Here is a 16,199-nt window from a genome sequence, read left to right as displayed (position 1 = left end):
TTTTGGGACCTCAGACCTCTTACCCAAGGCTCCATACATTTAGGCGTCAGTCCTCCAGAGGAATAACGCTCTGTGTAAAACACACGAGGTTTTGCCTTTGACATTAAATAGACATTTAGTATTATTATTGTTGTGCTCTGTCATACAGAACCAGTCAACAGTTTGGACACACCTAGTCATTCAAGGGTTTTTCTTTATTTTCACCATGTTCTACATTGTACAATAAAAGTGACCACATCATAACTAAGAAACAACACATATGGAATCATGTTAAACAAATGAAAATATACAGTGCCCACGGAAAGAATTCAGACCCCATCACTTTTTCCACATTTGGTTGCGTTACAGCTATATTTTAAATCAAATAAATAAAAAAATCCTCAGCAATCTACACAATACCCCATGATGACATCACAATACCTCATGATGACATCACAATACCCAATGAAGAAATCACAATACCCCCATGATGACATCACAATACCCCCATGATGACATCACAATATCCCATGATGACATCACAATATCCAATTAAGACAAAGCAAAAACAAGTTTTTAGAAATGCTTGCACATTTATTAAATATAAAAAACATAAATTTAATAATAAATAATAATAAACTTTAAAAATAGAAATACCTTATTTACATAAGTATTCAGACCCTTTGCTATGAGATTTGAAATTGAGCTCAGGTGCATCCTGTTTCCCATTGATCATCCTTGAGATGTTTCTACAACTTGATTGGAGTCCACCTGTGGTAAATTCAATTGATTGGACATGACTTGGAAAGGCACACACCTGTCTATATAAGGTCTCACAGTTGACAGTGCCTGTCAGAGAAAAAAAACAAGACATGAGGTCAATTGGCCGTAGGGCTCCGAGGCAGCATTGTGTCGAGGCACAGATCTGGGAAAGGGTACCAAAACATTTCTGCAGCATTGAAGGTCCCCAAGAAGATAGTGGCCTCCATCATTCTTTAATGGAAGAAGTTTGGAACCACCAAGACTCTTCCTAGAGCTGGCCTCCCAGCCAAACTGAGCAATCAGGGGAGAAGGGCATTGGTCAGGTAGGTGACCAAGATCCCGATGGTCACTCTGACAGAGCTCCAGAGTTCTTCTGTGGAGATGGGACAACCTTTCAGAAGGACAACTATCTCTGCAGAACTCCACAAATCAGGCCTTTATGGTAGAGTGGCCAGACAGATGCCACTCCTCAGTAAAAGGCACATGACAGCCTGGTTGGAGTTTGCCAAAAGGCACCTAATATCTCTCAGACCATGAGAAACAAGATGCTCTGGTCTGATGAAACCAATATTGATATTTTTGGCCTGAATACAAATCGTCACGTCTGGAGGAAACTTGGCACCATCCCGAAGCATGGTGGTGGCAGCATCATGCTGTGGGGATGTTTTTCAGCAGCAAGGACTGGGAGACTAGTCAGGGTTTGAGGCAAAGCTGAACGAAGCAAAGTACAGAGATCCTTGATGAAAACCTGTTCCAGAGCGCTCAGCACCTCAGACTGGGGCGAAGGTTCACCTTCCAACAGGGAAATGACCCTAAGAACACAGCCAAGACAGTGCATGAGTGGCTTCGGGACAAGTCTCTGAATGTCCTTGAGTGGCCCAGCCAGAGCCCAGACTTGAACCCAATCGAATATCTCTGGAGAGATCTGAAAATGGCTGTGCAGCGACGCTCCCCATCCAACCTGACATAGCTTGAGAGGATCTGCGAAGAATGGGAGAAACTCCCCAAATACAGGTGTACCAAGCTTGTAGCATCATACCCAAGAAGACTCAAGGTTCTAATCACTGCCAAATGTGTTTCAACATAGTACTGAGTAAAGGGTCTGAATTCTTATGTAAATGTCATATTTCATTATTATTTTTTTAATTAGAAAGCATTTTTTAAAACCTGTTTTTGCTTTGTCATATGTGTGAGGATATATTCTTTTTTTAAATACATTTTAGAGTAAGACTCTAACATAACAAAATGTGAAAAAAATTCAAGGGGTCCAAAGCCACTGTATTTTCGATTGGAGATTCTTCACAGTAGCCACCCTTTGCCTTGATGACAGCTTTGCACACTCTTAGCACTCTCTCAAACAGCTTCACCTGGAATGTTTTTCCAACAGTCTTGAAGTAGTTCCCACATATGCTTAGCACTTGTTGGCTGCTTTTCCTTCACTCTGAGGTCCAACTCATCCATAACCATCTCAATTGGGTTTGGATTGGGTGATTGTGGAGTCCATGTCATCTCATGCAGCACTCCATCACTCTCCTTCTTGGTCAAATAGCCCTTACACAGCCAGGAGGTGTGTTGGGTCCCTGTCCTGTTGAAACCATTTTTTTTTTTTTTGTTCCAGTAAGTGCAAACCAGATGGGATGGCGTATTGCTGCAGAATGCTGTGGTAGCCATTCTGGTTAAGTGTGCCTTGAATTCTAAATAAATCACTGACAGTGTCACCAGCAAAGCACCTCCACAGATTCACACCTCCTTTTCCATGCTTCACTGTGGTAACCACACATGCAGAGATCATCCGTTCACCAATTTGGACTCATCAGACCAAAGGACAGTGTTTTTTAGCTCAATCAAGTATCTTCTTCTTATTGTGTCCTTTAGTAGTGGTTTCTTTGCAGCAATTCGACCATGAAGACCTGATTCACGCAGTCTCCTCTGAACAGTGAGTTGCTGAGATGTGTCTGTTACTTGAACTCCGTGAAGCATTTATTTAGGCTACAATCTGAGGTGCAGTTAACTCTAATGAACTTATCCTCTGCAGCAGAGGTAACTCTGGGTCTTCCTTTCCTGTGGTGGTCCACATGACAACCAGTTTCATCAATGCGCTTGATTGTTTTTGCGACTGCACTTGAAGAAACTTTTCAAAGCATTCACTGACCTTAATTTCTTAAAGTAATGATGGACTGTCGTTTCTCTTTGCTTATTTGATCTGTTCTAGCCATAATATGGACTTGGTATTTTACCAAATAGGGCTATCTTCTGTATACCACCCTACCTTGTCACAACACAACTGATTGGCTCAAAGACATTAAGAAGGAAATAAATTCCACAAATTAACAGGGCACACATGTTAATTGAAATAAATTCCAGGTGACTACCTCATGAAGCTGGTTGAGAGAATGCCAAGAGTTTGCAAAGCTGTCAAAAAAGCAAAGGGTGGCTACTTTGAAGAATCTCAAATATAAAATATGTTTTCATTTGTTTAACACTTATTTTTACTACATGATTCCATGCATGCTATTTCATCATTTTGATGTCTTTACTATTATTCTACAATCTAAAAAAAAAAGTAAAAATAAAGAAAATGCCTTGAATGTGTAGGTGTGGCCAAACTGTTGACCGGTTCTGTGTTTATAGGATTTTGGGGCTCTCTTCAAAAGCTGAAGCATTATAGATTTTGCGATAGAAATTTAAAGGTAATTTCCGATTGAGCCGACATGTGCAGAGTTTACCGTTAATGCAGTCTCCGCTAAAGTGGGAACATTGCCTTTAAATGTCAATCAGCCTGTAAAGCTGAAGTTCCGCGATGCGGATTGAATAGAGCCCCAAGTAGTTTTTTTTCAGACATTCAGAATGGCTTAATTCTCCACGATCATATTTTGTAAAAACTATGATATGTATCTTTAAAATGAAAAACATTTATTATTTAATAATGTATGTATTAGCTTTAGATTCTTGTAACCTGTACCTAGGTTATTTTTATAGATATATATACAATGAGAGGTTGTTCATTAAATGTGACCATTTCACAATGAGTAGCATCTCTCCGTCATTTATTTCTGATCGTAACTGCATAACCATTACTGTGCAAAATGTCAACATATATAACAGTGATGTTTGAGCGTTAATTACAAAACGTTTCCCGCTCTATTATCAGACAGGCAGAGACAGGAGCTCCAGATGCCGATGGGAGACCTTGTGTAAGGTATGGAGCTGACGTTCCTTTTACAAAAGGAGATTTGGCTAACAGCTGTTTGAGCTAATATCAACGTTCGCCCTCTGTATTTTCAGTCAGACAGGGGGAAGAAGCCGCTCCAGGTGCTGTTGGGAGAGAGAGAGATGAATTTCCCTGTATAACTGTCTCCTAATATTACTTTCTCTGTGTATCATACAAAAGACGGAACACTTGTAACAGTGCAGGCTGTGTTCATTACATTAGATTGTCCCATCTCTCCAGGTTCATTACTCTCTACATCTCTCCAGGTTCATTACTCTCTACATCTCTCCAGGTTCATTACTCTCTACATCTCTCCAGGTTCATTACTCTCTCCATCTCTCCAGGTTCATTACTCTCTCCATCTCTCCAGGTTCATTACTCTCTCCATCTCTCCAGGTTCATTACTCTCTCCATCTCTCCAGGTTCATTACTCTCTCCAGGTTCATTACTCTCTCCAGGTTCATTACTCTCTCCATCTCTCCAGGTTCATTACTCTCTCCAGGTTCATTACTCTCTCCAGGTTCATTACTCTCTCCATCTCTCCAGGTACATTACTCTCTCCATCTCTCCAGGTTCATTACTCTCTCCAGGTTCATTACTCTCTCTGTCTCTCCAGGATCATTACTCTCTCCATCTCTCCAGGTTCATTACTCTCTCCAGGTTCATTACTCTCTCCATCTCTCCAGGTTCATTACTCTCTCCATCTCTCCAGGTTCATTACTCTCTCCAGGATCACTACTCTCTCCGTCTCTCCAGGTTCATTACTCTCTCCGTCTCTCCAGGTTCATTACTCTCTCCAGGATCACTACTCTCTCCAGGTTAATTACTCTCTCCGTCAGCTGAATGTGTAGCAGGACGTCCTCTAAAACTCCTATACTTTATGCCACTGGCTCACATTTATTTATAAATCTCTTTTTACATCAGCCGATGTCACAAAGTACTGTAAAGAAACCCAGCATAAAACCCCAAACAGCAAGCAATGCAGATGTAGAAGCACGGTGTCTAGGAAAAACTCCCTAGAAAGACCGGAAACTAGAAAGAAACCAGGCTCTGAGGAACCAGGCTCTGAGGGGTGGCCAATCCTCTTCTGGCTGTGCCGGGTGGAGATTATAACAGAACATGGCCAAGATGTTCAAACGTTCATAGATGACCAGCAGGGTCAGATAATAATAATCACAGTGGTTGTAGAGGATGCAACAGGCCTCAGGAGTAAATGTCAGTTGGCTTTTCATAGCCAATCATTCAGAGTTAGAGACAGCAGGTGCGATAGAGAGAGAGTCGAAAACAGCAGGTCTGGGACAGGTAGCACGTCCAGTGAACAGGTCAGGGTTCCATAGCCGCAGGCAGAACACTTGAAACTGGAGCAGTAGCATGACCAGGTGGACTGGGGACAGCAGGAATCATCAGGCCATGTAGTCTTGAGGCATGGTCTTAGGGCTCAGGTCCTCCGAGAGAAGAGAGATAGAAAGAGAGAGAGAGTGAAAGAGAGAGAGAAAAGGAGACAGAGAAAGAAAGAGAGAATTAGAGGGAGCATACTTAAGTTCACACAGGACACATGATAAGACAGGAAAAATACTCCAGATATAACAGACTGACCCTAGAAACCGACACATAAACTATTGCAGCATAAATACTGGAGGCTAAGACACTAGGGGTCAGGAGACACTGTGGCCCTGTCCGACGATACCCCCGGACAGGGCCAAACAGACAGGACATAACCCCACCCACATTGCCAAAGCACAGTCCCCACACCACTAGAGGCATATATTCATCCACCAACCTCCTACCCTGAGACAAGGCAGAGTATATCCCACAATGATATCCCCCACGGCACGAACCCGAGGGGGGCACCAACCCGGACAGGAAGATCATAACTCAACCCACTCAACAGACTCACCCCTCCTAGGGAAGGCATGGAAGAGCCCCAGTAAGCCAGTGACTCAGCCCCTGTAATGGGGTTAGAGGCAGAGAATCCCAGTGGAAAGAGGGGAACCGGCCAGGCAGAGACAGCAAGGGCGGTTCGTTGCTCCAGAGCCTTTCCGTTCACCTTCCCACTCCTGGGCCAGACTACACTCAATCATATGACCCACTGAAGAGATGAGTCTTCAGCAAAGCCTTAAAGGTTGAGACCGAGTTTACGTCTCTCACATGGGTAGGCAGACCATTCCATAAAAATGGAGCTCTATAGGAGAAAGCCCTGCCTCCAGCTGTTTGCTTGGAAATTCTAGGGACAGTAAGGAGGCCTGCGTCTTGTGACCGTAGCGTATGTTTAGGTATGTAGGGCAGGACCAAATCAGAGAGATAGGTAGGAGCAAGCCCATGTAATGCTTTGTAGGTTAGCAGTAAAACCATGAAATCAGCCCTTGCATTAACAGGAAGCCAGTGTAGAGAGGCTAGCACTGGAGTAATATGATACCATTTTTGGGGTTCTAGTCAAGATTCTAGAAGCTGTGTTCAGCACTAACTGAAGTTCATTTAGAGCTTTATCCGGGTAGCTGGAAAGTAGAGCATTGCAGTAGACTAATCTAGAAGTGACAAAAGCATCAATAAAGTTTCTGCCAAATTTTTGGACAGAAAGAAAAAAGCTGTCCTTTTTTTTTAAATATATATTTTTTATATGTTTTTCAAAAGAGAGATCAGGGTCCAGAGTAACGCCGAGGTCCTTCACAGTTTTGTTTGAGATGACTGTACAACCATCAAGATTAATTGTCAGTTCCAACAGAAGATCTTTGTTTCTTGGAACCTAGATCAAGCATCTCTGTTTTGTCCGAGTTTAAAAGTAAAACATTTGCCACCATCCACTTCCTTATGTCTGAAACAAAGGCTTCCAGGGAAGGACATTTTGGGGCTTCACCATGTTTCGTTGAAATGTACAGCTGTGTGTCGTCCGCATAGCATTGAAAGTTGGCATTGTGTTTCCGAATGACATCACCAAGAGGTCAAATATATAGTGGAAACAATAGTGGTCTTAAAACGGAACCTTGAGGAATACCGAAATGTACAGTTGATTTGTCAGAGTACAGACCATTCACAGAGACAAACTGATATCTTTCTGACAGATAAGATCAAAACCAGGCCAGAACTTGTCCCTCTAGACCAATTTGGGTTTCCAAACTCTCCAAAAGAATGTGGTGATCGATGGTATCAAAAGCAACACTAAGGTCTAGGTGCAAGATTCAGAACCTTGGTCTGACGCCATTAAAAGGTAATTTACCACCTTCACAAGTGCAGTCTCAGTGCTATGATCGGGCCTAAAACCAGACTGAAGCGTTTCGTATACATTGTTTGTCCTCAGGAACCCAGTGAGTTGCAGTTTCTTTGAAATTCTTTGAGAGGATTGGGAGATACGAAATAGGCTGATAGTTTTTTATATTTTTGGGGCCAAGGTTTGGCGTTTTCAAGAGAGGTGTAGGCAAGAGAATGGTCGTGGACAGGCAAAATGTCAAAACCAGTTCAGAGTTCAAGAATGGCAGGCAGGCTCAAGGTCAGGCCAGGCAGAATGTTAATGCAGGCGGGAATGGAGTCCAGAAAAACAGGCAAAGGTCAAAACCGAGAGGACTAGTAAAAGGGAATAGAAAGACAGGCACATGAGAAAAACTGGTTGACTTGAACATACAAGACAAACTTTCACAGAGAGAAAGGAAACACAGGGATAAATACACCAGGGAAAATAATTGATACCTGGAGAGGGTGGAGACAATCTCAAGGACAGGTGAAACAGATCAGGGCGTGACACTAGGTCATGGCAGTATTGTGCAGACTCAGGGCAACTGAGCTTTGAAGAAATACGCAGATTTAAAGAGGAGTCCATAATTTGCTTTCTAATGATAATGATCATCAATGATGATGATAAATTTGAGTCAAAGAAGTTAATGAAGTGAAAGCCATCTTCTCTTGAGCTGCTTTTTAGTTTTGCAACATTATCAAAAATAAATTTAGGATTGTTCTTATTCTCCTCAATTAATTAAGTTGGGAAAAAAGGATGATTGAGTGGCAGTAAGGGCTCTTTGATACTGCACGGTACTGTCTTTCCAAGCTAGTCGGAAGACTTCCAGTTTGGTGTGGCGCCATTTCCGTTCCAATTTTCTGGAAGCTTGCTTCAGAGCTCGGGTATTTTCTGTATACCAGGGAGCTAGTTTCTCACTTCATTTTATTTTATTTCACCTTTATTTAACCAGGTAGGCCAGTTGAGAACAAGTTCTCATTTACAACTGTGACCTGGTCAAGATAAAGGAAAGCAGTGAGACACAAACAACAACACAGAGTTACACATTAACAAACGTACCGTCAATAATACATCAGAAAAGTCTATAACACAATGACAGATGTTTTTTGTTTTTGGGGTGCGACTGCATCTAGGCAAGTTAAATGTTAAATGTAGTTCCTCAGTTAGGTCGTTCACCGATATTTGTACTCTAGTGCTCTAGTACTCTTCTCGCTACACAGTGAGGAACGCTGTAAATGCCAGCCCAGGAGGCCTGTAAAAAAGTGATTGGGTAGGCTGCATAGATTTCATGACTAGAAGCTCAAAAGAAGAAAACGTCTATCGTAAATGTTAGCAACACCTCCACCTTTGCTGGATTTGTGGGGGATATGATCACTTGTGTAACCAGGAGGTGAGGCCTCATTTAACATAGTAAATTCATCAGGCTTAAGCCATGTTTCAGTCAGGCCAATCACATCAAGATTATGACCAGTGATTACTTCATTGACTATGATGGCCTTGGAAGTGAGGGATCTAACATTAAGTAGCTCTATTTTGAGATGTGAGGTATCACAATCTCTTTCAATAATGACAGGATTGGAGGAGGTCTATATTGCAGTGAGATTGCAAAGGCAAACACCGTCATGTTTAGTTTTGCCTGATCTAGATCAAGACACAGACACGGTCTCAATGGGGATAGCTGAGCTCACTACACTGACTGCGCTAGTGACAGATTGTTAGTATAATTTAATTATGACAATGTGCTTTCATCAATTGAAAGCCCTTAATCTATTTTATGAGAATTTTCTTGTTTGCATAAAATAGACGCAGACCAGTCTTTAAATAATAGGTAATAGAATTTATTCTCGGAGCGCGCTCCCACTCAAACACATGCATCAGTTTAAATACAGATCATGACGTCATTTCACTGCCTTAACCGAACCCCCTCCTCTCGACCAGGACAAAGTAAGGTGAAAAGTTCATTCTAACTTACTAACACACTCCCAGATAACTTTTGACCCCTCAACATTATCGATCACCACTGAACTGACAGTTTTAATTAACAGAAACCCTAGGAATGCACTCACTGCCTAATCTAAAAACACCAGAGCTAAGTTTCAGGTTGGGTCAACCATAGGCTAACAACCTTATGTGTTTGCACAGTCCACAACCCATTTGTTCCTGCCCAGTTGGAATGGTGTTCTTTAACATTTTATTACTCCTTTCTCCTGTCACACAATTTCTTCTTATGAACTCATATTGTCTATTAAACATACAGAGTATAAGTTTACCTAGATACAATTCCATTTAAAATGGGGATATTGTTTATTCATTTATCCATAATAAATCCATAATAAATTCAACACAGACTCCACTATGCTGGCAGGCTGGGAAACAGCCTGCTGCCTGGCCTGCACTCTATTTCATTGTGGAGCTAGAGGAGTTAGAGCCCTGTCTATGTTGGTAGATAAGATGAGAGCACCCCTCCAGCTAGGATGGAGTCCATCACTCCTCAGCAGGCCAGGCTTGGTCCTGTTTGTGGGTGAGTCCCAGAAAGAGGGCCAATTATACACAAATTATATATTTTGGGAGGGGCAGAAAACCGTTTTCAACTCTGCTGTAGAGCTCATCACTCCCCCTAACTGAGGGGAGGCCAGAGACAATTACTCGATGCAGACACATCTTCCTAGTTGATTTACACGCTGAAGCTATGTTGCGCTTGGTGACCTCAATGTTTCATCCTAACATCGTTGGTGTCGACGTGGATAACAATATCTCCATGCTCTCTACACTCGCCAGTTTTAGCTTTAGCCAGCACCATCTTCAGATTAGCCTTAACGTCGGTAGCCCTGCCCCCTGGTAAACAGATTAGCCTTAACGTCGGTAGCCCTGCCCCCTGGTAAACAGATTAGCCTTAACGTCGGTAGCCCTGCCCCCGGGTAAACAGTGTATGATCGCTGGATGATTCGTTTTAAGTCTAATACTGCGGGTAATGGAGTCGCCAATGACTAGAGTTTTCAATTTGTCAGAGCTAATGGTGGGAAGCTTCGGCGTCTAAGACAACGTAACGGGAGGAGTAGAGACAAGAGAAGGCTCGGCCTCAGACTCCGACTTGCTTCTTAATGGGGAGAACTGGTTGAAAGTTTTGTCGGCTGAATGAGCGACACCGGTTGAGCATTTCTACAGCATTTCCCTCCAGAAGCCGTGAGAAAGTTGTCCGGCTGCGGGGACTGTGCGAGGTGATTTATACTAACGATACTATCTGTACTTACTGGTGGCACAGACGCTGTTTCATCCTTTCCTACACTGAAATTACCCTTGCCTAACGATTGCGTCTGAAGCTGGGCTTCTAGCACAGCTATCCTCGCCGTAGGGCGATCGTTCTCCTGTATATTATGAGTACAGCGACTGCAATTAGAAGGCATCATGTTAATGTTACTACTTATCTTCGGCTGTTGGAGGTCCTGACGAACCACGTCCAGATAAAACATCATGTTAATGTTACTACTTGGCTTCGGCTGGTGGAGGTCCTGACGAACCACGTCCAGATAAAACATCATGTTAATGTTACTACTTATCTTCGGCTGGTGGAGGTCCTGACGAACCACGTCCAGATAAAGCATCATGTTAATGTTACTACTGGTTGGCTGGTGGAGGTCCTGACGAACCACGTCTAGATAAAGCATCATGTTAATGTTACTACTGGTTGGCTGGTGGAGGTCCTGACGAACCATGTCCAGATAAAACATCATGTTAATGTTACTACTGGTTGGCTGGTGGAGGTCCTGTAGAACCACGTCCAGATAAAACATCATGTTAATGTTACTACTGGTTGGCTGGTGGAGGTCCTGTAGAACCACGTCCAGATAAAGCATCATGTTAATGTTACTACTGGTTGGCTGGTGGAGGTCCTGACGAACCACGTCCAGATAAAGCATCATGTTAATGTTACTACTGGTTGGCTGGTGGAGGTCCTGATGAACCACGTCCAGATAAAGCATCATGTTAATGTTACTACTGGTTGGCTGGTGGAGGTCCTGACGAACCATGTCCAGATAAAACATCATGTTAATGTTACTACTGGTTGGCTGGTGGAGGTCCTGTAGAACCACGTCCAGATAAAGCATCATGTTAATGTTACTACTGGTTGGCTGGTGGAGGTCCTGACGAACCATGTCCAGATAAAACATCATGTTAATGTTACTACTGGTTGGCTGGTGGAGGTCCTGACGAACCACGGCCAGATAAAGCATCATGTTAATGTTACTACTGGTTGGCTGGTGGAGGTCCTGACGAACCACGGCCAGATAAAGCATCATGTTAATGTTACTACTGGTTGGCTGGTGGAGGTCCTGACGAACCACGTCCAGATAAAGCATCATGTTCATGTTACTACTGGTTGGCTGGTGGAGGTCCTGATGAACCACGTCCAGATAAAGCATCATGTTAATGTTACTACTGGTTGGCTGGTGGAGGTCCTGTAGAACCACGTCCAGATAAAGCATCATGTTAATGTTACTACTGGTTGGCTGGTGGAGGTCCTGACGAACCACGTCCAGATAAAGCATCATGTTAATGTTACTACTGGTTGGCTGGTGGAGGTCCTGACGAACCACGGCCAGATAAAGCATCATGTTAATGTTACTACTGGTTGGCTGGTGGAGGTCCTGACGAACCATGTCCAGATAAAGCATCATGTTAATGTTACTACTGGTTGGCTGGTGAAGGTGCTGATGAACCACGTCCAGATAAAGCATCATGTTAATGTTACTACTGGTTGGCTGGTGGAGGTCCTGACGAACCATGTCCAGATAAAGCATCATGTTAATGTTACTACTGGTTGGCTGGTGGAGGTCCTGGTGAACCACGTCCAGATAAAGCATCATGTTAATGTTACTACTTAGCTTCGGCTGGTGGAGGTCCTGGAGAACCACGTCCAGATAAAGCATCATGTTAATGTTACTACTGGTTGGCTGGTGGAGGTCCTGACGAACCACATCCAGATAAAACGGGGTGGAAAAGTTCAATGAACAAAGTAGAGCGAGGGAAAAAATATATATAAAACGGTAATTAAAAAGTAAAAACCGTTGGCAGGTAGCAAAGAAACGTTATCCAGTCATTAAACCTGTAAACAAGTCTATACATTGGGATGACATTGAATCAATGATCTCTCTCTGTTTGTTATAGCCAGGATAATCTCCTCTCTCTTGCTTGTTAAACTGATTGGATTTGAACTGATCTCCTCTGTTTTGGCTATAGCCAGAATTTGTTAAAAAAGTCATCAACTTGTTTGTTATAGCCAAGATAATATCCTCTCTGTTTGTTATAGCCAAGATAATCTCCTCTCTGTTTGTTATAGCCAAGATAATCTCCTCTCTGTTTGCTATAGCCAGAATAATCTCCTCTCTGTTTGCTATAGCCAGGATAATCTCCTCTCTGTTTGTTATAGCCAAGATAATCTCCTCTCTGTTTGCTATAGCCCGGATAATCTCCTCTCTGTTTGTTATAGCCAGGATAAACTCCTCTCTGTTTGTTATAGCCAGGATAATCTCCTCTCTGTTTGTTATAGCCAGTATAATCTCCTCTCTGTTTGCTACATCCAGGATAATCTCCTCTCTGTTTGTTATAGCCAGGATAATCTCCTCTCTGTTTGTTATAGCCAGGATAATCTCCTCTCTGTTTGCTATAGCCAGGATAATCTCCTCTCTGTTTGCTATAGCCAGGATAATCTCCTCTCTGTTTGCTATAGCCAGGATAATCTCCTCTCTGTTTGTTCTAGCCAGGATAATCTCCTCTCTGTTTGCTATAGCCAGTCATTATCTCCTCTGTCTGTAGCCAGTCATGTTATAGGATAGTAATCTCCTCTCTGTCATTATCTCCTCTCAAAATGTCTTTGCCAGTATAGCCAGGATAATCTCCTCTCTGTGTGGTATAGCCAGGATAATCTCCTCTCTGTTTGTTATAGCCAGGATAATATCCTCTCTGTTTGTTATAGCCAGCATAATCTCCTCTCTGTTTGCTATAGCCAGGATAATCTCCTCTCTGTTTGTTATAGCCAGGATAATCTCCTCTCTGTTTGCTATAGCCAGGATAATCTCCTCTCTGTTTGTTATAGCCAGGATAATCTCCTCTCTGTTTGTTATAGCCAGGATAATATCCTCTCTGTTTGTTATAGCCAGCATAATCTCCTCTCTGTTTGCTATAGCCAGGATAATCTCCTCTCTGTTTGTTATAGCCAGGATAATCTCCTCTCTGTTTGCTATAGCCAAGATAATCTCCTCTCTGTTTGCTATAGCCAGGATAATCTCCTCTCTGTTTGCTATAGCCAGGATAATCTCCTCTCTGTTTGTTATAGCCAGGATAATCTCCTCTCTGTGTGGTATAGCCAGGATAATCTCCTCTCTGTTTGGTATAGCCAGGATAATCTCTCTGTCTGCTATAGCCCATCATTATCTCCTCTCTGTTTGTTATAGCCAGGATAATCTCCTCTCTGTGTCTGATATAGCCATCCATGATCTACTCTCTAACTCTGATATAGCCAGTCATTATCTCCACTCTAATCATTATCTCCTCTAACTGTCTGCTATAAGCCAGTGGTATAGCCAGTCATTATCTCCCCTCTGTCTGCTATAGCCAGTCATGACCTCCTCTGTAAATGTCTGCTATAGCCAGTCATTATCTCCTCTCGAACTCTCTGGTATTGCCAGTCATTATGTCTGCTATAGCCAGTCATTATCTCCTCTAAATGTCTGATATAGCCAGTCATCATCTCCTCTCTAAATGTCTGATATAGCCAGTCATTATCTCCTCTCAAAATGTCTGCTATAGCCAGTCATTATTTCCCCACTGTCTTCTATCCAGTCATTATCTCCACTAACTGTCTGGTATAGCCAGTCATTATCTCCTCTCTAACTGTCTGCTATAGCCAGTCATTATCTCCACTCTAACTCTCTGGTATTGCCAGTCATTATTTCCTCTCTGTCTGCTATAGCCAGTCATTATCTCCTCTATAACTCTCTGGTATTGCCAGTCATTATATTCACTCTGTCTGCTATAGCCCGTCATTATCTCCTCTCCAACTCTCTGGTATTGCCAGTCATTATTTCTCCTGTCTCTGTCATTATCTCTGCTAATATTGCCAGTCATTATTTCTCTCTGTCTGCTATAGCCAGTCATCTCTGTCTGCTATAGCCCGTCATGATCTCCTCTCCAACTCTCTGGTATAGTCAGTCATTATCTCCTCTCTGGCTGTCTGCTATAGGCTCAGAGGAAGACTGGAATGGCTGGTGATGTGACAGGTGGCAGCGTGGTAGGCACAGCTTGCTCCATGAATTAATCATGAGAGTTGAGGATTAGGTGACAAAACAAACATTCTGGATAATATAGAGAATCTTCAACTATTTATTGATCAGCGTTTTGATATGCTTGAAAACTAATCAGGTACACCGAACCGAAGACCTCAAGCTTTGAGAGCGAAACCGTCATCTAAAATTCCAACCCTAACATTGGAGATGTTTTTATAACTATGTCTGGAAAAGATTGATTACCAGCATGAGAGAGCAGTTGAAAAAACTGGATCTACTGCCTGGGCTGCTGGGGGAGGTTGATGCCTTAAAAACAGGAATGGATTACAGTGATAAAATGATGGAAGAAATACGAGGGACTCCCTAAAAGACACCATAGAGAGGCTACGGTACAATGATAAAAAAAAACTACTGTGGGACTCCCTAAAAGACACCATAGAGAGGCTGCTGTACAATGATAAAACAAACTACTGTGGGACTCCCTAAAAGACACCATAGAGAGGCTGCTGTACAATGATAAAACAAACTACTGTGGGACTCCCTAAAAGACATCATAGAGAGGCTACGGTACAATGATAAAGCAAACTACTGTGGGACTCCCTAAGAACACCATAGAGAGGCTACGGTACAATGATAAAGCAAACTACTGTGGGACTCCCTAAGAACACCATAGAGAGGCTACGGTACAATGATAAAGCAAACTACTGTGGGACTCCCTAAGAACACCATAGAAGTACAATGATAAAGCAAAACTGTGGGAAGAACAATAATAGTGTTATAAACAAAAAGCCACAATACTTCATCTAAAGTGCAGAAGAATGAAGAATAATAGTGTTATTAAAAGGGAATACAGTAATTCTGTTATAAAGGGAATACAGTAATTCTGTTATAAAGGGAATACAGTAATTCTGTTATAAAGGGAATACAGTAAATCTGTTATAAAGGGAATACAGTAATTCTGTTATAAAGGGAATACAGTAATTCTGTTATAAAGGGAATACAGTAATACTGTTATAAAGGGAATACAGTAATACTGTTATAAAGGGAATACAGTAATACTGTTATAAAGGGAATACAGTAATACTGTTATAAAGGGAATACAGTAATACTGTTATAAAGGGAATACAGTTGTCACGCCTTGGTCTTAGTATTTTGTGTTTTCTTTATTATTTTGGTCAGGCCAGGGTGTGACATGGGTTTATTGTGGTGTGTTTTGTCTTGGGGTTTTGTGGGGTATTGGGTTTGTGGCTTAGTGGGGGTATCTAGCATAGTCTATGGCTGTCTGGAGTGGTTCTCAATCAGAGGCAGGTGTTTATCGTTGTCTCTGATTGGGAACCATATTTAGGCAGCCATATTCTTTGAGTGTTTCGTGGGTGATTGTTCCTGTCTCTGTGTTTGTTTGTACCAGATAGGCTGTATAGGTTTTCAAGTTCCGTTTGTTGTTTTTGTATTGTTAATTTTTTTCATCGTCATTAAACATGTATCAAGAATACCACGCTGCATTTTGGTCCGACTCTCCTTCACCGCAAGAAAACCGTAACAACAGTAATACTGTTATAAAGGGAATACAGTAATACTGTTATTAAGGGAATACAGTAATAGTGTTATTAAGGGAATACAGTAATAGTGTTATAAAGGGAATACAGTAATAGTGTTATAAAGGGAATACAGTAATTCTGTTATAAAGGGAATACAGTAATACTGTTATAAAGGGAATACAGTAATAGTGTTATAAAGG

At 42.2% G+C, this 16,199-nt stretch overlaps 1 protein-coding gene across 1 annotated transcript in view; it reads left to right on the top strand.

Annotated features, from left to right (window-relative positions):
• The window catches only part of cntfr (ciliary neurotrophic factor receptor), a 663,571-nt gene extending 659,801 nt beyond the window's left edge, over positions 1 to 3,770 (top strand). The window contains exon 9 of the mRNA XM_065007697.1: positions 1 to 3,770. This exon is cut by the window's left edge and continues 793 nt beyond it. The gene's annotated coding sequence lies outside the window, so the exon portion shown is untranslated.
• The last annotated feature ends 12,429 nt before the right edge of the window (positions 3,771 to 16,199 follow it).

This window comes from Oncorhynchus nerka, linkage group LG22, assembly GCF_034236695.1.
Source record: "Oncorhynchus nerka isolate Pitt River linkage group LG22, Oner_Uvic_2.0, whole genome shotgun sequence".
NCBI classification, from domain to species: domain Eukaryota; kingdom Metazoa; phylum Chordata; class Actinopteri; order Salmoniformes; family Salmonidae; genus Oncorhynchus; species Oncorhynchus nerka.
This window is presented reverse-complemented; position numbering and strand designations above follow the sequence as displayed.